The sequence below is a fragment of the Vespa velutina genome, chromosome 2 (genome assembly GCF_912470025.1).
Source record: "Vespa velutina chromosome 2, iVesVel2.1, whole genome shotgun sequence".
Classification (NCBI taxonomy): domain Eukaryota; kingdom Metazoa; phylum Arthropoda; class Insecta; order Hymenoptera; family Vespidae; genus Vespa; species Vespa velutina.
Window position 1 is genome coordinate 9,936,559 of NC_062189.1, and position 25,184 is coordinate 9,961,742.

Sequence of the window (25,184 nt, forward strand, 5' to 3'; positions counted from 1 at the left end):
AAAAAAACTTAAGTGATTTTTACTTCGAACGAGTTTAGCTATAGCGGGTAGCAAAATAAAAGAAGCAAATCGATAGTTGAAAAAATGATGACACATTGATATTTGATTTCTGATTTTTATGTTTTTCGTATCATTAACGGATGAAAAAAAATATTTTGAATTCATTTTAGTATAGGCTATAACAACATATGCACTGAAGGAATATTCCAAAATTTGCAACCAATCGGTTAAATAGGTTTTAAAGTATCATGTTAGCCATTTTTAAAATTGACTTTTTTCAGACTTTTTAGTGCATATTTTTCGTGAATATTCTATTTTCAGTGAATATTCTTACGTTCTCATTTTACAGAATCTTACGTATATACGATGCATACAAGTACATATTGGTTCTTCATATCCATGAGAAATCAATCGAAAATCGAAGAAGGAAGAAGGAGATGAGTAGTCGTCGATAGAAGCAAAAAATGCTCCCTAATAATAGCTCATACTCACTACTTATTTACACGTAAAAGCATGTTGAGAAAACATTCGTTATTGCTGCAATCTCGCAAGTCAAAACGCAATAGTCGTTAGCCAAAAACGACTTCGTTGATTTGATCTAATGACTCGAATTTCGCGAATCCACTAAATATGAATTGTGTCTACTCTAAATTTTGTTTTGCTCTTGTGCAACGAGTATAATCAAATATTCGGACAAACGAGCCTTTTATTTTACTTCTCTCTTTAGATTTTTTCACGGAGGAAAAATTCTTACCTTAACTATGACTCGCTATCATCGTCTCAGGATTCATAATTGAGCTTTGGTGTATGCTCCCTTCTGAAAAAAAATAAAAACATAATATATTTTAGAAAACAAAGTCAACATACCAATGTGTAAATATCTTGATACAGATGGCGTGAAAAATAGTATGAAAAGCGGAAATTTCGTCCATAAAATATGTAGAAAAATATAAGAATAAATAAATTAGTCTCAGATCTAATAACTTAATTAAGAAGAAATTATTACGAAATTAAAACTTGCGCGACAACGAGAACAAGGGGTTTTTCATTTTTCAAAGAAAATAACAGCTTCCGTTTGATATTCGTTGGATATTTTGAAAAATGAAGATTATAAGAAAACATATAATTGTACGCTTAACCTTCGTATCTCTAAATAGCACATAGGAAGGCACGAAGGTAGCAGATGCGGTATATTATGGCAACGTCAATTAACTCGAATATTGATTAGACGCAGTGCTAAATACTGGAAACGCAATACGACCTCTTTCGATTAAGGCTTAAAGGGTTCGTCAAGGGAACATCTAAGAAAATAAAAAAGTACATCTTAATTGTGTCTTACGAAAGCGTCTACTATGGAGTGTTGCCTTTCACTTCAAAAATTTTCTCGAAAATGTCAACTTGACTAGTTTTTTATCTCCTTCTATCTTTCTTGTTTTACTCTTGATAATTTGAAACATTTAAAAAAAAATCTTTTTGATTTCGTATTAGTGATGTACATACATTAACATACATACACCTTTGTCTCTGCACCTTACTTTCTCATTGTCAATCTGTGTTTCTAGTTTCGCGTAACAGGAGCTGAAAAATACTGAACGTGACCCGCTTTGCTGTGTGGCTATGAATAGTCGAAAGAGAGAGAGGAGGGGGGGAAGGACGGCGTACACGTGGATATTACGTGAGGTGGCCCGTCTACAAACTAAAGCTTCGGTAAAGCACCGAAGAAACGTCAAATAAACGCACTCAAAGAGAGTAGGTCCAATTTCAAATTTTAGTTAGAGTTAGGAATTACTCGAATCGCACGAATGTGGAGAAGTCTAAAAAATAAGCGATATCTTTCGAGAAATAAAATATATTAATTTGTGATTAAACTTTCGTTCAAGATAATTTTTTCTTTCTTTCCATTTTTAATACGCAAAAGGAAAATTGTCACGTTAAAATTTAAAATCCTATAGCACAATCTGTAATAAATAAACGAAAGTGTGTATGTGTGCATGCGTGCATCAAGTATGAAGAGTAGAACGACTTCCTTTGTTCTTTCGAACCGAAGCGAGCACCGCTGCTACGACGAAAGATGAGGCGAGAATAATGGTCCTCGTGAACCGGTTGTAACGTCGTCCTCAACGAAGACAGCGAGAGTTCAGCCAATTTTGACTTAACGGTAAACAAAAGCGATTACGAAGGCACGAAAGTACTTCGAAATCGTGCCAGTGGTCCTCTCGTTTTCTCTTCTTCCTTTTTCAAATGGACAAAAATATCTTCGTTCTATCCCTTCTTTTGTCTTTTAACAAATCCAATTTCATTATCAGTTCAAAGGAAAATAAAACTATTTTTTGAAAGAAACGTGTTATTTTTGCAACATCAACAAAATGTATATGTAAATGAGATATGAATAAAATATGTGCCTGAATAAAAAAAGGAAAACATACTTTTATATTTTATCATTAAGTTGTCTTTAAGTTTGTTATAAACAGTAACAATAATTATTCATTGATGTTTTTGGTATCACGCCAAAAAGCTGCTACAGAGTTCTTCCTACGCGTCTCTTTTTGAGAGACGTACACGCGTGGGAGTTCTTGAATCATTCCTCTTATCGTTACGTAATCCACAAATTTCCAAATTCATCAATTTAACACATTGAATACTATGAGGATCACCGATGACTGAATTTTACAGACTTTATTGAAAAGGTTTTTAAAATTTCTTTAGTGACATTTATGCAACTAAAAGTATATTTCTTAATAAGGGTAAAATCTAATATATACGGCATGACAATGAATTATCTTGTATCTTTTATTCTATACATCTGAAAATTTAAGAGCAGTTGCCGACGAGCATCACATTTAAAGAAATAATATGGGCACGTACGCACTTGGTCGCGGCGACCATGAAAACTGGAGCGATGTACGGTCGACTCATTGCGATGTACTCGTCGAGTTTGATCGCCTGCTTTTGTGGTTGTTTGTCGACCTGGTTACTGACGACTGTGCGCATGTAGTGCGCATGTTATTACATCTTTTAAAGAATATAAAAAAATATATCACATTATACATCTCTTAAAGAAGTATAAAAAAGGAAAATATCGATTTATGTATAAATTGCTAGGGCACTTAACATGTTAATGGAGAAAGTAAGATATAAGTCGTTAGTTTACTATTTTTTTCATATTAGCGTTTCTCACTATACACGTCTCAATTAAATACGTTGGATATCCTATGCATATAAATTTTATAATAAATGCGAACATCGTCTTACATATTAAAATATAGGTAATTCTAATCCACATATAATTTAATTATTAGTGGTCGATAGAGAACACTATCGATAGATACAGCATAGTGTATAAATAAATAAATCTATTGGCTTTCTATATATTAGTTTACGTAATGTATGCACGTGTACACACCCGTATGCGTATGCGTATGCACTCTAAGACACGTATACTTGATTGAATACATGCAAACGAAGTATAATATGTAACATTCCAACGAATATATTTCTCTTTTTTTCTTTCTGTTTACAAATATCATTCTTCGCAGATATACATAAGATTTTTTACAATAAACAATGTCTTTGAAGCTATTTGAAAAATTTTACATGATCAAACGCAACATACAAACCTATGAGGCACATAAAATTGATTTGATTGACAGTAAAAACACATAGATATATAAATAATATGAAAACAATTTCTTTTATACCGAACACATATATGTATACACACTTGTTTTGCGAATTCATTATGTTTAAACGTGATAATTGTACGTTCGAACGATCAAAGGAGTGACCCTTAATAAACGACTATAAAAAAAGAAGAAAAAATGATGTTCAGCAATCTGGGTCAAAACGATTCGGAGCTCTATACGTGAGTATGCGCGCCCATGTGTGCGCACGTATGTATGTGAGATCTTTTAAGCGGTAAAGAGACTAACAAAGTCATAGAATGGTATCATTTTAAATATCGATTTCGTTAGTGGAAAAAAAATTTGTCTAATATTGAGTTGATCGTATCGATACAATAGACAATCTTGTTCATGTTTCTACATATTTACATAGTGCATAAATAGCATGTATATATGTTTAATTGAAACTTATAATACAAATCTGAACCATTTAATCATTCGTATGAGAATAAAAATGTGTCATCTAGTAGGTAGCACGACTATGCATTAATTCGTTATATGATTCACCATTATTGCTTTTTTCTCAATCTTAAGAACAATCTGAAAGAACCGTCATCTTTTGTAGTTGTAGTTGTCGTTAAAGTCGTCATAGTCATCGGCATAAACGATAGAAAGTCAAGAACGTTAAAAATGACAAAAGAGAGTGAGAGAGAATCGATCAGCGATCATCGGCCATGCTTTTTTGCATTTCCCACGAGTCAGTATCGAGCAGCACTGGGATGATTCCAACGAACAGCTAAGAGAAAGCCCTCGAATACATTCGAACGTTCGGAAAGTTGTCAATCGTCTCCTGCTTTCAAAGGGTAGATCGAATCAAAGTGGCATTCGGCCAACTCTCCTGCGCTCGAACGCACATTATTAAACCGTCGCCAGTTTATCGCGATCGCTGTCTCGACGCTCATTATCGAGCGACACGAAAACGCCATTGTTTCGTTGTACAGTCAAAGAAAGAAAGAGAGAGAGAGAGAGAGAGAGAGAGAGAGAGAGAGAAAGAGAGAGAGAGAGAGAGAGAGAGAAAGGGAAACAGACAAAAGAGAGGGGAACACGAAACAATAGAATGGAAGTTTAAAGGAGAAAGATCAAAAAACGTTTTTACTCACCAGTTTTCCTTAGGACGCGCAAATCATTTCAATCCTCCTTCAGCAGGATGCTACGATGCTCTATAATCCAATATGGCAGCCTATGCACACATGTCAAAACAAATCACTGAACGACGCAACGTTTGTGGGGCGGTCGTGACGAGACCCGTATTTCTTCCTTCTTGCGAAGCTTCTTTCTATCTCTCTCCCTTCGCTCTGTACATATATATATATATATATATATGTATGTGTAGAGGGAAAGGAAGGAAGGGAGAGAGGAACGGGGAGAGAGAGAGAGAGAGAGAGAGAGAGAAAGGAACAGAAAGTGAGAAAAAGAAGAACGAGGAATCGTCGCGAAGATCCTTCCACAAGGAAATGAGACACAAAAGAGGATAACCGTACTCGTACACTTTTCTATTTCTTCTTTGTTCGATCGCGTCGAAATTCGTGATGGTAAATAAAGAGAGGTATGTGTAGGAAAAGAGAGGAAAAAAGGGCAGGTACAGACAGATAAAACGATACACACGCGGCAAGCATCCGACGTAGACTAGTGGCTGCGCGCAACGGACGCAGGAAGCGGGGTGTAGAGGAGCTGGGCCATTACGAGATGTAGGGGGGGAGTTCGTTGGTAGTGGCGGTGGTTGAGGGCTATGGTTTGGTGGGGCGCGCGGCGCGTTCGCCCGAGCAGTGGGAATACGTTGGTTGACAGTGATGCTCAACCACTACTTTTGGTTCCTTTTCTTTTTCCTTTTTTATTAGATCTTTTAATCGATAGATTAAACTTCTTGTCCTAATTAATTGATTAAGAACTTAAGCAGTCGCAGATAAAGGAGCATAAGAATATATATTCTTATTTATATAAGTACATATGACAAAAAAAATGCTAAACTTGAATTGCATATTATACGTGTATGTGTATGTTTGAAAAGAAATAAGACCATACCTTCCACATTATACAAAGTTCCCATTTGAATTGCAAATATTGATCTGAGTATCTAGGTAAATTATTTCAAATATATTTATTTATTTAGTATACTCATATAAAACTGATGCATTATAAAGTTAAAGTAGAATTTTATCGAAACGTACAACAGCGCAAGTGGCATAATATAAATGCAATATAGATGCAATCCAAACAATTTTCTCTATTGCAAATATCAATATTTATATAGTACGGATCGACATGATTTTTTAATATATCCGTATCAAGATGCCGTAATCGAACAAGAAACTAACTCTTGTTTTTGCTAATCTAGTACTTATTAACATTAGCCTTAAAAAAAAGAGGCTGCATTGAAGCGATTTTTCGATCATTTATTTGTAAACTTTATAAAATATTTATTCTCCTGTATTCTTTATAATATCTGTTTCTCAAAAAAAGTACTTAAAATTAGTAACGATACGTAAGATAGAATTAAAACATGAGAAATTATAAAATTAAGGGAAAAAAAAGATAATTATTGAAAATTTCATTTTCAGAAAATAAAATTTGTTGTATGCGCGGTTAAATGGAAAATTATAGAGTATAACGATAGTGAAAAGATTATCGGCGGTGCACCGAGGATCGCAGGATTCGCAGCGAATCGATTCGCCTCTCAAGGATTACGGGCGCGGTACGCATGCCGGATACCCGTGCGTACCTCTAGTTGCTATCCTCCGAGCAACCACGCATTGGTCTGGCGAAGCACCGTGACCCACATTTCCATGTCGACTACAATTCAAGTTAAAGTTTTGTTCTATCTGAGGGTGAACTATTTCTTCGATCTTTCAAACCATAGTTGATTCAGTGAAGTCTCTACTATTCTCAGAAAAAAGGAGCCTATAGAGAAAAAAACGAAGACTGAAAGTAGACGAAATGGAGCACATGAAGTCAATGGAAAAATGTAATCCGTATAAAAACTGGTTGGCGAACTACCATTTAGAGAAAGCCATGAGAAAGAAGACGAATACACCGTATAGGTATGTCGCACCTTTTACAGATACGAGACTACATAGGTACTATTTATACTTATTACGGATCCTGAAACACGTTCGCCAATAAAATTTTCATCTCCTCGCTTATTGAATTATAAATGCATCTAAATGCATTCGTTGTATTACCTTAATGATACACAGTTTAAGCGTTGTTGTCCTTTATGTTTATTTAAAGACACGATCGTCCTTATTATCTGAAACGGAAATTTCAATTAATTAGAAATAAAAAAAAAAGAACAAAATTTATTTCGTTTGATATTCATTTTATTATAAAAAGAAACGAGAAAAAAATAGGATATCTATTATTCTTGAGAAACCTTCTCAACAGCATTTATGTCACATTAACATTACATTTCGAATGTAACTTTCGTGAAAGAAAATCATTACAATTGAATCATCTTTAAAAACATGTACGTATAACGTCTCAAGATTCTAACTTGTCGAACGAGTTTACGATCACGTAATCTGTGAAGCTAATCTCTCCTTGATGATTCATGAGTCGATAATAATGAAACACAACATCATCTTTTGAATTTTAATGCGCAGCGTTTACTTTTGTTCGCAGAGCGAAGATCATCCATGTATACATCCCATAGGTACATACATATCTGTACTTATATAAGCATCTATATACCAAATTGCATGCCAAATTGCGTGACTTGGTCTCATTGTCCGACAATTTAGATCATCAGGTACAAAGAAGACGCCTTTTACTAATAATTCGATGTTATATACGTATTTAAACGAATCGACGAACATCATAACTTTTTCTTATGTGCATTTACAATCGATATGAATTAAATTTAAAATGACAATCTAAAAGAACAAGCGAAAATTTGTTGGGGTAATAACTCGATTACAGGAAATCGATCTCGCTTTTTATTTTCATTATTACTTTTTTTACCAACTTTATATTTGAAGTAGCTTAAAAAAGGATGTTATCGAGTTGTAGAAAAGGAGAGAAAAGGGGATAAAAATTTTATAAAAAAACTTCCCAGTCTTTATTTTTTAAGTGGTAAAACATTTAACAAGCGAAGGAAATCAGTCAAATTCCCATAGCAAAAAAGCAAAATAATAAAAAAAAGGGAGAAAAAGCTAAATAAGAGAAATTTCGTAATATTTTTTTCTGTTCTTCATTTCTCTTCCCCCTCACTCTCTCTCTCTCTTTCTCTTTCTCTTTCTTTTACAGTTTTTCAATTTGCTGATAAAGAATTTATTTAACTTGTTGCAAGTTTCTATATGGATTATACCCATTAACATAGTCGATGTGAAAAAGAAAAAGAAAGAGGGTAAATAAAAAAAAGAGTCAGTAAGGACAATGGATATCTCTCGTTAAGAGAAAAAGAAAGGAAAGATTTTGAATCGTATAAGGCTTAGGCGCATACATCTAAAGATTTTTCTCCTTTATCAAGGCATGATTTTAATTTTGGTATACTCGAGCGGCTTCGATTTCTTTAGCACGATCCTTTCAAAGGCGAAGAAGCAACGTCGCTTTAGAATAATCATAGCTCGGTGCATACACGTATCGAGCTTTAATCACAACTTGTTTTAACTCGGCCCTCGTCTCTTCTTCGTTACTTGGCTACTCGAATCTACTCGTCGAAGACATATACGTGACTTTAATTTTGATACGGGGAGAAATTCCCATGGTACGAACACGCTCCTGCGGTTTAATTTCACCAACGCAGCAGGCTGCATCTGCTACCAACTATACAGGTCTCTCTCGTATTCGCTCTGCACTATCTTTTCATCCCTTCGTTAGTACCTCTTTCTCTCTCTTTTTTTCTTTCTCTCAAACGCACCAATCTAGTCTTTCGATGCAGAGAGATGAGATCGAAAACAAGATCATCCAAAGTCTTACTATGTTTTCTTCTTTTTAGCATATCAATCTTGCGTATGAGCGAACACTAGAGGAAAATCAGTTTCTCGATAAAAAGTACAATTCGAGAATCGTTCTTGCATGTACACGCGCCTACGGCCTGACATCTTTGCCTCTCTCTCTGTCTCTTTCTTTTACGCATAGTCCCATCCACTTCTTCTTCCCTTTTCCCTCCTCTTTCTCCTTCATAGACGAACAATCCTCTATAGGGCGGCAGCGCTAGACAATAACTCTTTTGTCTATGGCCGAAGGCACGTGGCGCAGGAAAATTACTACGCTGCCAGTTTATTGTAAACATTTGTCCCCGCAAATAGACTCAGGAGGGCGAGATCATCTCTCGATTTGTATCTTTCTCTCTCTCTCTCTCCCTCTCTCTCAACGCCTCCTTGGAATATAGCGAAAGAGAAGGAGAAAGAAGGCAAAGCCACCACTCTCGTTGTTTTCTTTGTTTTTTCGAGAAAAATCACTGATAATACGAGACCGTCTGAAAGACTCCGAAAGACTCTACGTAATAACGGCGAGACATTTCTTAAATTTCCTCCCATCCAATAGAGAGAAAAAAGAAGGGATTAAAGAATAGAGGAAGTTATAAACATGAACTCAAACTGTAATAATATGTCTATATAATTATTACAGACTATAATAATATGTCTATTTAATATATATATATATATATATATATATATATATATATACATAATGCAACAATATTTAAGATAAAACAAACCCTATTTATAAATCCTATGTATGAATAAACGAATGCAATTCGCTTCTTAATATTCGAGATATAAGCTCTGTAAACGAGCATTCGCATGAATCAATGTACAGAATTGCTATATTCATAGAGTGAAAATGAGAAACATACCGATGGTCAGTCCGCGAAAACTCGAATGTCGTCATAACGACGACCTATTTCCGAATAACTTAGTAAATTGAATACCTCAACTAATAACTTTATATTCTGCGAGTAAGTTAGTTTTATCTCCTTGCAGCACGTTGAGCGAAAATAACTTCTGACAAATTTTTTATGCTATTGGCCATGCAAACTTTATGGAAAAAACTTTTCTCTCGCCTTCGTGCTTAAAAGTATTCTTTTTTATTACACTTTAGGCTCGACCAATGGAATCGATATCGTAATTGTTTTATCAATAAATAGATCAAACGTGTATCCATCGCAAACTATTTAGAATAAATATCATTTTGTTGTTATCATAATAACAATAAAATAACTGTAATAACATTCGTATATAAATATAAAATAGATGAATAAATACAAAAGAGGTAAAAGTAAAAGAGTGAATATCTCAGTTATTTTTTATGAAAGAAAATATATGATTCGAAGAGTTTTCGAGAGATAATAATAAAAATGAAAAATTTTAGTCTTAAGTCATATTTTTGAAAATATTGGGTTCATCCATATCTTTTTTAAAAGAACTTGATTTTTTTTTCTAGCAAATCAAAGCAAATTCGAAACATTCTATATATCTCATATCATGATATTGCGTACCATGAACAAAATTATAAGCTTTCTAATTTTATAATTAATACAAACCTATTTACTGTTCATTACCTTTAACTCAAAAAGAAATATAAACAAATATAAACAAAATATATACTACAAGTATAACAAGAGAACACTATTTCCACTATGCATTCATTATATCGATGTATAAATTTTTATTGGCAATATCCCTCATACTCATAACATAACAATCTGGTTAGTGTAAGTCAAAGTAAGTAGTACTAGTAGACTGAACTCATAAGTTTCCAGTCTTTCATATTTATATCATTCTTTAATGGTAGCATGTGTTTTGCCGTACTAAATACGAGTACATATTTGTTTTATGATAAATGTATTGAGAATAGTAAATATAATTAATACATATAATTAAATGTATAAATCTATACGTTTATACATAAAAAGTATTTTGTCGATTATTTTGTCACAAACAATAATTAATAAATATACTTATACATTATACATTATATATTATTGTAATAAAAATCAAAACATGTGAGTTCGTTTCCATACTATTTATAAGATAGAAGCTATTTTTTGTGGTTTCCCTGTAAGACTAGTTCCATTTTATATTATTACTATTATTACTACTATTAGTATTACTACTATAATAATAATATATAATATAAAATATAATAATAATAATAATAATAATAAAAATATTTAAATAGTATGTACATTACTATTATGGGATGTGAGTGTCAGCATCACTGAATAAATGTATGTGTTATACATACGGCTATCGCTACTCTGTTTGGATAAAGTTAAAGGATAAAGAAAACCAGGAAACACAGTTCGGAAGTAACCGCCGAGAGTATTAAACGTGTGACAAGTTACACGAATGTAGACTGTCTTAGATCACAGTATATTAAGTTCTTTTTTTAATTAAGCACAATAATAAAGCTTCATATTTTATCAAGATTCGGATTAGCTTTTTTCTTCAAAACTCATCCCGAATTCTTACAGGGCATTTTACATTATAATAATAAAGTTAACGACGGCGTGTTATTATTTGGAAACTTAAGATAGATGGTAATAAGGATGTCTTATTTGCAATTGTTTTCAAATCAAAAATGTAGAATTTTTTATTTGAACATTCCTTTATTTTGATAAAGATTAATACATGTTTGAACAATATGTATTTGCTAAGATTCTTTTGCTAATTGTAGAGTTTTCCCAAACTCTTGAAATAAAGTAAGTCCGCATATAGACCGACGACGATTTCTCCTTTGGAATTGCTTAAATTTTTATTACATTTATCTATTTAAAAAACAGTGATATCGTTATGGATAATTAATTATTAAGAAATCCCCATTTTTTCTTCATATCGATTTCATCATAGAACAATTTACACTTTCACAAAATCAATAAGAATTAAAATAAGATCGATATAAGAAAAAACGGAATAAAACTAAAATTAGTATTATAAACTGATGATATGATTATAAGGCTGAAAGACAAAGATAAACGAAAATGGTCGAAAATAAAAGAACATTACACATTTACTATCGTATCTCAACAGTATTAAATATACCTATTGGTAGATGATCACGTGTCCAAATTATCAAAGAAATAATTTATTGAAAATTCACGCGAAAGATCATCACGCGAATTGACACATGAAATGCACCTAAAAGGAAAGACAGAGATCTTTATAAGACACTAGCAAATGTAAATTATACATTGTACATTGTTCTTTTAAATATATTCTTTCTGCTATTATTATTATAAATCATCGTCATCATATATTGTAGCCTATATATGATATATATAATATTTAAATATATATATATCTTTTACTTTTTCTTCTCATCATTTTTGTTATTATTATATTGTTATATTATATATTATATACTTCATATTATTATTATAATAGTAATAATATAAAGTGAACTAATCCTACATGAGAAGACTACAAAAGGAAATAGCATTAGGAGTTCCACCTAATAGATAATATGGAAATAAACTCGTTTTGATTTCAAAAAAATAATAAATAATATATAAGATGTAAGATACAAAAAGAATAAATTAGTTGATTATTTTCGTTTATATTGATACAATACAAAAGAACTGAATAAATCATCCAGCCTCAACCGGGATTCTTGAATTACGAATCTAGATGTTTACCATTTTATTAAACGTTAGTTATAAGATTTTTATATTTCTAATATATAACATAAAGAAAACAATACATTTTTTTAAATTTAACGATATCTTAGAAAGTAAGACTTATCAGCATGAACAACTGAATAGGTATTTTTTTATTTTTACCATAGAATCATCTGTCAAAATTGATTAAAATGTCTAAGTGAGTTACCGTAGCTTCTCTATGTGAACATTGCAAAACGTATTTCTTTGTGTTTGGAATGGATCAAAAAATTTGAGCATCATTTACGCATACAAATAAGCAGACAAATGTCTACTTCACGGAAAAATCAGTAGTGGAGGCATGAGCAAAATTAAACTATTCAAAGCTTACTTTTCATAACAAATAACAAAAAATTTCGAAAACAGCATTTATAGGAACAATAAATCCTGATTTTAATCGATTTTGATGAATATGGTATTATTTTAAAGATAAAAGTTTTACAAGGACATGACTTCTCCGATTTTTTGAAAAAGCTTTATTTTTGTATATAAACTATTTTGAAAAGAACACCATTTTTTATACAATTTTTTTCAAAGAAAATATAGCTTTTTTATATTAATAAATTATATAACAAAAAAAAATTATATAACATTTTTGTAAAAATGTTGGTGAGTTTCATATTTTAGAAAATATAACCTATAAATAAAATTGTTCAGTTTCACTATATTGATCCCTTCAAATCAAATATATTTTTCCTCAGAAGTTTAATATAATTTATATAATTTATATTAGACATAAAATATATGTAATGTAGATGATATGTATATAATGTATAAAAATGTTTTTATATACATATAAAAAGATTTTTTGTATACGTTTAGGATAAGTTATCTTAAAATCTATGAAACGTATTGCAATTTGGAAGATAATTAAATTCCTCTACAGTTATTTCGATACTTTTTGTTAAAAAATACATATTTTTCCTGATATTTGTGAAAATATATATAATAACCGTAATTTCAAAGATTGTTAAATACTAACTTTTTATAAAAACATTTTTCAACTAATGTTTATTGGAAACTTTTGGTTTTGAATTGAATTTCTTATAAAATCTCTAAATCTAACCGGAACGTTTAGACCTACCCTGTACATGTCAAACATTATACAAACGTAAAAATATTTAATACATTATAATATATCATACCGAAAAAGTAATGAACGCATTGCATGCAAAAGGACGTTATCAAATTTTTCCCATCGCGTCATTTCCGCTTTTTTTTGTACGCGTTACTCAGCTATCTGTTACAGACGCATTTACTGGATTCAATCTCGTAAGCCGGATGTCGATAAGCGAGCCGTGATAAGTCCCAAATAATAGTAGAACTCAAAATATATTTTTGCGATGGCCCGAAAGGATAGTGCCATCGTTGAAGAAGGAAATCGAAAAGAAATAGTAAGATCTCACATTTTTTCGTTTCACTGCATTCTTAATTTCCCACAGCACCTTTTTCATAAGTATAGGTAAATATAAATGATACAACAGATGCAAATACTCTCACTTTCATTCTTTTCTCTTTGTATCTCTAGCAACATAGTGGCAATACGTGATTTATCTCGAGCAAGGCGCAGGATTCTGGGAGATGGAGGGAACATGAAACCTATACTCAGAGCTAGGAACGCGAAATGTCGAGAACGAAAAGCGAGAGCAGGCAATTTTTTAAACGTGCGCAAGAGGATTCCTCCTCGAAAGGGTAGCAAGGGAAAAGGGTGGCTCAAGAACCCCGGCAAGATCGAAACATGGGTATTTTCGATAATTTTATCCGTCCTTCTATATTAACGAACGTATACAATACATATGTTTGATAAAGACCTTCATCCCTTCTCAACGTACAAATTATTTATTCTTTTTCTTACATTTTTATTATTCTATTGGTGCTATCACTATTGCTATTTTTATTTAAATGTAAATATATCTATTCATTTTCGGAATATACTAAAAAGTTATATTTACAAATGAATATTCTCCATTTTCAAAGATCTTGACGAGAAAGGAAAGAGTTCAGCAGAAAGTAGATGATTCCTTATAGTCGATTTAGAAGCGAGACGAAAGTAATTTCAAGGCTCTTGTAATTAATGCTAACCGTCGTAATTAAAACTAAAAGCTTTACATCAGTCTCTTCGGTGCAAGGTGTTACGTGTACCAGGTTAATACTCTCGAACGTAAGAAAGTCGAGGTCATAACTGTTTCTCTCTTGCTGCTCATCCAACAGTTCTCCAAGCTTTTGGAATTTCATGAACAAAATAGAGATCCTGTTCCGTGTGGTCGCCAAAATTGAATCATACTTGCTCGGAAATAGACAAATCTAATCAAAATCATTTTAAAGTTTAGACAGGAGATTGAAGTACAGTCTAGACCAGGGGTGAACATCTTCTCTTCCAAGGGACGTAGACATAGTTTCGACTATATCTATCAATCTGTTTCTCCACTAGTTAAATAAGTCCGCTAGCCACCACTCCAATTGACTATCCATAAATAGAACCGATACAAAAGCCGTACAGCTCACGAAACACAGCGGTATCAAATAGTGAGGATCGTCTTCTCTCATCTTATTGAACAGGCAAGTAGAGAGGTGGACTGCAAACGGTTCGCAGGCCGTTAGTTGCCCATCTCTGGTATAGATGGTATGACCTATATGTGTAGAACGTTATTTATCGCAAGCAAGGCGCAGGATTTAAAAATTGACGTAACCTAAAGTTACCAGTCATGAAAGATTCATCCTTCAAAATTATTCGAAACCGAAGTAAATGCGTGCGCCAAACTATATTTCGTAAACTTAGGCACGTATTCAAGAAAATGAAATCTCGGTGTCTCGATAATGAAATCTATGTAAATATTTATTTATACATTATGATAGGAATTTAATACTTTGGTACTTTATTCTATGGCAGTATTACTTTGTATATCTCCTTGTTTATCTACTGGTTTATCTGTTTTACCGATCGCATTGAATGTTGCTAAATATTGAAAGAAATCATATATATTTTGTCTACTCCTTGAATTTTTCTTCCAATAATTATACATACAATTCGATGTCAACAAAAACAAACCGAGACTTCTTTCGTTAAACGCTCCATCTACCGAAAATAATTTTGTTACCAATCCTCTGTGTAATCGATAAAACAGGATATGTTTAAGTGGAGATTAAATGATCAAATAAATCAAACAATTTACGAATAAAAAATGATCGACTCGATGTTTGGTGATCATTTGAATCCATCGGTTATGATACACACAACTATGTTGACATTTATGATATATAAATGTATGTATGCTTGAATATATATATGCCAGCATATTGTCAATTCATCACAGATTTTACTTTATTCGCCGCTTCGAATACGTTTATACCTGTCCGTCGCTAGTAGAAACGTGCAACTTTTATTATTATCAGGCATATATATGCTTTTGCTAGAACCCCGTAGTATTTATACCATAGAATAATTTTTTGCAAAAGGTTTATTGTAACACATATATACATATATAAGAGCAAATTCATCTCGCAGAATACTAAATATACGTTAATTAAAAATTTATTGTATTCCTGGACGTAAAAATAAGTTATTAAATAAATTAAAAGGAAATCATAATTTATTTTCGATCTCATTGATAGTCCTTATGAAATGAAATAATTGAAGCAATTAACGATAATACTTTTTTAACTTCTTAGATACGACTGAATTTTGCGCGGGGCTGTTTTTCTGTACGGCAGAGTTTGACGTGAATTATGCGTAACGATACAGCATTGCAATGTGTGACAGATAATGCTGTTCTCTACGCGAGCACATTGAAATGAAGTTTTTGATAACTAAATTATAATTTTTCTTAAAGATATGATGCATATACTTTAACTTTAATAATTTACTTTAATAATTAATAATACAATTAAGTGTGATATATTTTAAAGTACGGTACGACACATAGACCACAATTTTCACACTCATAGCGCGATCTTCGTCTTATATCGTTTTTTGAACATATTCAAAAAAGCGATACAATTTCATAATTCTCGTTTAAAGTTTAATAAATTATAATTGTACTTACGTTACAATATAAAATCTGAATTTTATACATGTTACTTGGGCAATTATTTAAAGATGTTTCCCAAGCAGCCAGACAATTTTGAAGGTTTTAACACCCTGCCAGACATGGTTGAAGGTCAACTGTTGATGCGAGCGCAGAGACGCGGAGGATAAGCGAGTACGAGTGAGACAGTTAGTTGGATTTATCGGATAATCCAATTATACAGAAATTATTTATGAATTAAAATTAAACTTTTAAATAATTATTTACCATAATTATAAAGTTAATAAATTAATAACAAATTAATTTAATAAATCAATAAAAAATTAATTTAAGTTTTATAAATTTGGTTTCTTAAAATAGATTTAAAATTAAATTTCATTTAAATTTTGATATTTTATTAAAATTTTATTTATTATGAATTTATCTAGTTCTTCAACTCCTTGATAACTTATAAAGTATCCATATCTTTTAATAATATCAATAATTTTTCTGCTACTTGTTGAACTTTTTAAAGTCATACCCAACATGATGTGTTTTTACGTCTTTATTTGACCATTATGTACTCCATAAACTATATCTTGACAGTAATAACGAACTTGACGAACACATTTTAAATTCTTTTTCCGTCTTTGATTACAACCTTCAAGAAAGTAAAATAAAAGTCTAATAATTGTTGTGATAATAATATTTCTCCCGATATTAAATATTGTGCTAAAATATTCTTAAATAATTTTTTCTTTTCTATTTGTAGTATTAATTTTCTTAAAATTAATGCAGCTTTTGTAAAATATTATTTGATTGTAAATTTTCAAATACTATATCATATATAGCTTCTAGATATTTATGTGCTATGTTTTTGTCATGTATAGTAAAAAATTTAATGTCTTTATAAAATACTTTCATTATTTTATCTCCTAAATGCTGAGCTGATAAGTGACGTTTATTTTTACGAAATTTTCTTCAAAAATTCTCTCCAATGAATCAATATATATGAATCAATATATAATTCATGTAAATAAATTAACAAATAACAACGTCCCTTCCTGATTACATCTTTCTTTATAATGCTATTTATTTCATTAAAAACTATTTGATGATATTCTCGATGATCATTCCAAGCTGGATGTTTTGGTAAATGAAAATATTTTATTATTAAAATCTATTCTACATTTAGTAATCTAACCATATATATATTTGAGTTAGAAAAATTTTCTAATCTATTTAATAATTCGTTATATTCTTCTCGATCTTTTATGATAGGTGTTATGCAAGATTTAAATTGCTCTTTCTCAGTTTCATGAAGTGGAAGTATTTTTGATGGTAATTTTTTTTTCTGTCATGAAGTAAATAAACAATAGTATGCTCATCAATACTAGTATTACTTTCAATAGGAATATTAACTTCTGAAGTTGAATCATTACTTTCGCTTACTTCTCCAAATTGTAAAATGTCGACATTTTCTTAAGAAGTTGTAGATTGTGGTTCTATTGACTGAGGTATTCAAGTTAGTTCAGGTATTGGTAAAGATTCTGTACATAGAGACTGTGAATGAGACTGCTCTATGGTCAACTCAAATATCAACGAAGTGGCTGGAGATAAATTTTCCGTGGATGTACTTACTGATTTTTTTTTACGGTTTTTTTAGAATTTGTAGATTTAAAAGTAGAATATTTTTTTATGAGGCTGTAAATGATTTGTAATATTCTCTATGATAACCACTTTCTGTATAGTCAGTTGGTAAAATAATGTCGTTATCAGAGTGAGCCACTATAGTGGCGTATCATAATATAAAATGACATACGCGAAAGCCACTATAGTGGCGCATCTTACCTAAAAGTTAATTTCCTAAATAAAACATAATATTTCTTTATTTCATCTATAATAATAACAATTAAAGGAATATTCCTAAGTCGTAAAAAGATCTGTATAAATATTTAAATCGGAAACTTTCCTCATTATGATTATTCGAGATTCAAGAGAAGAAGGTAGGAATCGTATAGAAACCGAAAGAATCTGATGAGTTTTCTCGAAGAGAGTGAGTCACGTTCGTTCATGAACACGAGCACGTTTTTCCTAGTCGTTCGTTAATCGACTTCGTGCGATTGTTTGTACGTTCGTTTTCTGCGTTTGCCATACGTCGGAACTCCACGGTACACGTTGTTTCAATGTGAATATTGTGAAAAACAAAAAAGTAAGTTTTTAATGTGTTTTCATTGTCATTTTAAAAAGAATTTACAAAAAGACGAACGTTCATCGAACGACACGATCATCAAGTTTATCCAATTCTATCGATCTTACGAGTGCCTTTGGAACGTTTCCTCCGAGGGTTATGGAAGCGAACTCTCGCGTAATGCCGCATTCGCCATGATATCACGAAAAATGCAAATACTGGATTTTGGGTCACTTGGAAAATAAAGAATATTAAATCGGCTTACCAACAAGAAGTAAAGAAGTAAAGAAGTAAAAGAGAGAAGAAAAACAAGAAAAAAAAGGTGCCTACCGTCCGAGAGTCATATGGTTCGACCTGTTCTACGACTTTCTTCGAAATCGTTGCAATATGATCGCCAATTTGATAATGATCAAGCAACTGATCAATCGGAAACGGTAAATGACTCATTTTAGTATATCTTATTAAATCACTTTGCGCGAAATTGCATGAAATTAAATAATATTCCATGACACATTTTATTTGTTTATAAAATGTGAGAAAGCGACCCCATAATTATTGTATATAATTTTCGATTCCCATCGGATTAACAATAAAAACAAAAGAATCGTCATAAATATGCAAACGGTTGTTTTCAGATTCCCCAAACTTTGTCCAGTGATAATTAAGCAAGAAACGTTACAAATTTAGAGAAAAATATATTTACGTACAAATCTAGCTCGAAGATTGAAAGCAGTCTGCCTCAAAAAGAAAGAGATCATCGGTCGTCGATGTTCTCCTCAACGAGAGACGAGAAAAACGTAGAAAGAAAGAAGATGATGCTATTAAAGTCAATGAATACAGAAGTTTTGGCAACTATGTAGTTGCAAGCCTTGGAAGAATGCCCTTCGAATATGCCGAAATATACCGGTCTCAACTGAAACTGAAAGTCACAATGTCATAATAAAATATAAGGTTTACGCTATGCGAAAAATCTTTTATCCGACAGCGAAAACAATGACGACAATGATCAGCGCTCATCTTTCGTCCACTTACCTACTATCTTCAAATTTTTCTTGAATATTTCGTCATCGCACCAAAGAAACGCAACCTACATATATATATTTCAATCGATAGCATCGCATCCGTCTAGAGCGAATCTTTATTATATTAACACTGAACGACTAGTGGCACTAAGGCAATGACATCAATACATCTTACATCTTTTTCTATATTTTTACTTGTTTCTTTTCCCTTCTACCATTCTTGTTTGAAAAAGGAGAAATTATTTTTTCTTTTTGTACATCTATCAATAAAATAAATATTTAATATATATTCTATAACATATTAATTATATAAAAAAAACATTTTCTTTAAATGTAATAAGATAAAGTTAAGATGAACTTTAATCTGATTCAAGGAATCGTTTCGAAACTCAAACGTCACGACTTATTTACATAATAACGAAAATATAACACGTATTGCGGCGATTTGCATATGTTCCTGTAAATGAATTAATAATGCAGATGTATAGATAATGTATATACTAACAAATATTATTTCTCTTTGAAATAATATTCCAATCGACGATTTCAAATCATATTATAGAAGAGAAATGACATTATTATTTCAAGATTTTTAACTCTGTCTTCATTGAATATTAGAAAAAAAAGATGAGTTTAAATTTCTTGTTCAAGTAGATTTTTTTCATCGTCAGCAAAAAAAAATCTCACAAAGGGTTAACGATTCCATTTCTGAGCGATCGCGCTTCACCGATAACAAGGCTTTCCATTCTCAATAGGCTTTCCGATTCTCGACGGTGTAAAATCAACAAGGAAGTGCTCTCCGTCTCCCTTCGCGAGTATTTTCTATCAACTCTTATTTTATCGTTTATCGATTACATCCGCGCCGTTCTCTTCAGTGTTCGTAATGAACTCGGCATAAAATTGCAAACGCTTTTACAATATTGTGCCATGCAAGAAAAGAAAAGAAAAGAGAAATATATTACAAAAGCAACATCCTGTTTTTATCGTCCAAAAGTATTGAAAAGTAATTTTCATAAGATTCTTTTTCCAATGTTCAACAGTGTTAATTTGTCCTCCAAAGGACGAAGATGGACGGGATTAGTCCTTCGGATCGCACGTAGGTGAAACATCAAGAAGCGTCCATAGGGGACTCGTACGTTAGCAGCTCGCCTTGAAGACGCGTTCGTTATAGTCATGGATATCGACCGACCCGACTCGACTCGACTCGACTCGACTCGACTCGACTCGACTCGACTCAACCTTCTCCACTCGGCTGGGTGCGAGGGAGACTGGGAGTCTCGACGCGTACCACCCCCGCCGCTTACGCGTCTCCCTCACGCACACACCTATACTTTACGTTTTACCTCTGCATCTAGTACATCCAGTACTAACGACCAACGAGTGCGCGCGCCCACCGTCCAAAGAGCCTTCAGCAGACAGGACGTAGGCCGTGCAAACATTCTATGCAAAATTCTCGCCGGTTTTATTTCAATTGCTTTTCCTTTTTTCTTCATCCTTATACTCTCTTTCTATTTCTCTCTCTCTCTTCTCTCTCTCTCCCCCTCTCTCTCTCTCTCTCTCTCTTACTGCTTTTTCCAGTTTCCCTTTTAGTCGGTTCATAGCGTTACGCGATCGTAAGCACTCGTAGAAAACATCGAGTCGTTACGATATTCCATTCGTTCGACCACAATTGTACATTAATCTGCCTTTTAATTAAAATCGATTTGAGTACGATTTAACAACAATCGTTCGCGCCAGACGTATTCTATATCTATTTCGTATTCCGCAAGTATATACATACCTACTTAGATAATTATTTCCATGTCTAAGTGAATCAAAAATAAAAAAACAAGACATAACTGTTATCCTAACCGACGATATTATTGTCGATTTCGCTAAAAGTTTATATCCGTCCGATAGTAAATGGCCGGCGTCGCTTATCGTTAGCAAGCGCTCCTTCGAGCTTAGAACTTGCCGATAGATAGCTAGCTCTTCGTCAGTTCGCCTCAGTCTAACAATAAGTGGAGACTGTCTGCTGTCGACTACCCTTATCCTTTCCAACCATTGCGCCACCCTTTGCGGCAACCACCGTAAAATCCTCCCTTCTTCGCATGCACACCTACGCGCAGAGTTCTCCCACCGACTTACTTCCCCTCCAACTTACCGTTCGATGTTTTACGCTCCTTTGTCACGAAACATAACGACGCGATGCCTACATCTCTCCGCTCCTAACCTTCCTCTCTTACTACCACCACTCTCATCCAGGACAGAATTCACGCCGTTAGAAAGATCGAGAAATGCCAAGCACTCCTTTCTTTTCAATTTAACAGTTCTAACATTGTAGTTTTTATATATGATTAGTTAACATGCGAAATAAAAGGGAAAAAAAGCTCTTTCTGATTGAAGCTATCGCATTAAAAGTATCATTTACATATACGTATTTAGGTGTATGCAAAAGTTTACGAAACAAAAAAACGACATTTTCGAAACTGGCAGAAAAAATTAATATTTGAAAGATCCGGAAATTTCTGAAGAAACTATCCAAAGATTGCTTTAAAACCGAAATCTAATTAAAAGATTTTGTTATAAGATCGACAAAATTTACGAGTAGTTCTCCATTCAAAGAGAACTTACTTTTTCTATTTCTCTTTTCTTTTTATCTTCTAAATTTTGTCCGCTGATAGAAGAAAGAATAATCATTGCTTCGGACACTGAGAAAGAAAAAAGAAAAAAAATAATTCAAGTCGTCTTGCTCTCGATGATGACAAACATTGGCGAGATATGGCGCACGTGGCTCGTCTCGAGGAGTCGATAAAATACCTGCGATTTAAGAGAGAAAGTCGACTCTTCTCGATGATATTTGTGCAGAACGATGCTACTTTAAAGACCTCTCCTTTTTTTTTTCTTTTCAATAACAATTCAAGAGACACAACCCAGACGGCTTCCAAATTTGTTTCAAAAATTAACGCTGAAATTCGCGGTTTAACAAAATCTCCCTTCAAACCCGTTCAAAATATCCGTTCATAGTGTTAAAAGTCGATTTGAGTTGTGCTGCTACCTCTAAATCTTCAGGTCTACTCTCCCAATCCGTCTTCAACTTCAACTCTTCCAATCCGTCTATATTTAATCTGTCTGGTCATTTAAAACGTGCACTAAGCAGAATAGTTGTTACTTACATAAGTTGTTTCTTAAAAACTTGTTGGAAAAGTGAAAGAGAGTAAACTTGAAACAAAAAGAGAAAGAGAGAAAGAAAAGTAATTAGGATTATTGGTAGTACCAAATAACAAGAAAAAAGAAAAAGTATCGCTCTTGTGAAGGATTTGGAGCGAAAATATGAATTGTGAAAATTTTAGATGCAAATAATTATCGGAGTTAATTAGTAGTAAACATTGTGCATTATTTTTTCTTTATGGTCTCGATATAGCCAAAATTAACAGATGATTATCTTCGAAACTACTTTAGATATTTAAAACCCTTTTATCCTTTATTTCTTTTATGTCTTACTTTTCGTATCAAAATTTTATATGTATGAATAAGTGTACCTGTATATGAGTGTGTATATATGCTAGATGAATTTACTTGAAATAATAAATTTTATACCAAAAATAATAATAATAATAAATTTTGCATCAAAAATAAGATTATTTACAATGAGAATTCATTCATGTAATTTTGGTTCAACACGACTTCAGTTTCTATAAAGCTGAATTAAAAAGAAATAATAAAAAATCGCATATACAACAAAAAACATTCAAACTTCGCAGAAATATTTTTCTGGAATAATAATTTTTTTATTTTTTATTCAAATGGCTAAAAATATCAATTTGTGTATTTAACAAAAGATTTGTACTTATCTTTAAATTTTTTACCAGAATTTATGCTATGGCCATTTTTATTCAAAGATAACCGAGATTAATTGAAGTATAAAACAGTTGATATATATTTATTTTAAACAATAATAAAAGAATAATAACATAATACGTATACAGCATATTGGTCTTTTCGGATGCGGAAATATTATACTATGACTCTTCTTTGGCCAAAAACTACTCTTAAATAAGTACTCAGTGTCGAGGCATTGCTTTCTTTTTTATAACGATTGTCATTCTTGAAACTTCTCGCAATGACCATAATGATATTAGGAAAAAGAATAAAAAGGGCGGAATTGAAAATATAGTCAGAGCAATGAAAAGGAAGGAAAAAATGCTTATTGGTTGGAGGCGTGTCAGGATAGTTCGTTCAAATGTTTAAACAATCCCATGTGTGTCCTTTTTGTTCTGCTGATCGTGTAGAACCGAAGGTGTCAAATGGATACTTTAAGGATAGGTGCCAAGCAACCCTTGGTTTATCGCGCCTAGGCATTTACATTCACTATTTATTTATTGCCCAGCACATTATTGAGGTTATGTGCTTGACTTAAAAAATACCTAAGCTTGGATAAAGGTGGCAATATGTTCTTAATCTATGCCCTTTCTTAGCGAGTGTCCAATAAGTTTCTAATAGCAGATATTTCTAATAGTGATATATGGCCCTTAGGAAAAAGTTCTGTAAACAACTAAGGGACGCACGTGATGCCAACATACACACAACTACAATGCATACAGATTTATACGTTCACACAACGTATGTATGCGTTCACACACAAATTCTACGATCTAAATGGTTGAGTAGATGGATTTAAAATTTATACTAAAAATCAAGTTACACATGAGGAAGATTAACTAGAAATTTATTTCCTTTGCAGAAATATTTAATATAATGTTAGCTATTAACTTAGAAGTAGATTGGTCGTGATTATTTTGTCCTATACAAAAAAATACTAATTACATATTTTATCTACATATTAGTGTGTTATAATGTGATATATAAGTCGCTTAAAATTCGTGTACGATATGTCCAATCTAAATGGATTATACAAAATGGATAAATATATGCATCTCTTTCAATTGTATCGAAGAATGTTGAAGAAAAAAATATCATTTCAAAGAAAGATTTGTTTGTTGACAATTACATACCACATTGATATATATGTTTCTTTGAAAAAAATTAATTTTTCTTTAGTCAGTTTTTATTTTAGTGAAAAACGAAAGAATAAATCAATTAAACTAAATAGCCTATGGGTAGGCAGCATAAGTTCTCATGTCCTTTTTTCCACAAAATCTTCATCTACAAGAAAGAGTTTGGATTATAAACGCTCGCAGTTTCGGGTGTCTCTATCTGTACAGCAACAAAATGATTTCGGTTAACAAAGAGAATGGCCGAGGTCATTTCCAGAATTAAATTGGATAGCGGGAAGAGAAGAGAGGAGCAATGAAAATGGGTCACCGCTAGATAGCTGTTCAGGATTGCCGCTCGGGATTGCCGTTCGATTTGCGAATTTCTCACTACTAGGCTTTACCAAGCTATATCAACGTCCGCTTTCATTATCGCTTTTTGATTGTTATCGCCGTCATTTACATATTGTCTTCCGCGGAATTGAATTATTGCCGATTTACAATCCGACATGCACATAAATATATCCAATAAACATGACTCTCGCGAGTCTGATGAGATGTCGGTCCTTTCATTAGGTATTTCGCAACGAATTATAAACAAGAGGAAGAGACGTCTGTGAGACATTGAAATTTTACTACTGCAATTAAAGACGTTTCATCGAAAATTATCGACGTGACTAACACTCCTTCCACGTGGAAAAGTCTTCCTCAACGA

At 32.4% G+C, this 25,184-nt stretch overlaps 1 protein-coding gene and 1 long non-coding RNA gene across 4 annotated transcripts in view; one reads left to right on the forward strand and one right to left on the reverse strand.

Annotated features, from left to right (window-relative positions):
* LOC124957623 (pre-rRNA-processing protein TSR1 homolog) overlaps positions 1-25,184 on the reverse strand; it is a 55,326-nt gene that overhangs the window by 3,436 nt on the left and 26,706 nt on the right. For all 3 annotated transcript variants that reach the window (XM_047514679.1, XM_047514678.1, XM_047514677.1), the window contains exons 13-16: positions 6,860-6,927; positions 6,400-6,779; positions 4,781-4,975; positions 755-817 (exon numbers count right to left, since the gene is read on the reverse strand). The gene's annotated coding sequence lies outside the window, so the exon portion shown is untranslated. The remainder of the gene's footprint in view (positions 1-754; positions 818-4,780; positions 4,976-6,399; positions 6,780-6,859; positions 6,928-25,184) is intronic.
* LOC124957637 lies at positions 4,286-9,236 on the forward strand. The gene is made up of 3 exons (XR_007103696.1): positions 4,286-5,758; positions 6,239-6,718; positions 7,299-9,236. It is a non-coding gene; the product is annotated as an uncharacterized LOC124957637 (long non-coding RNA).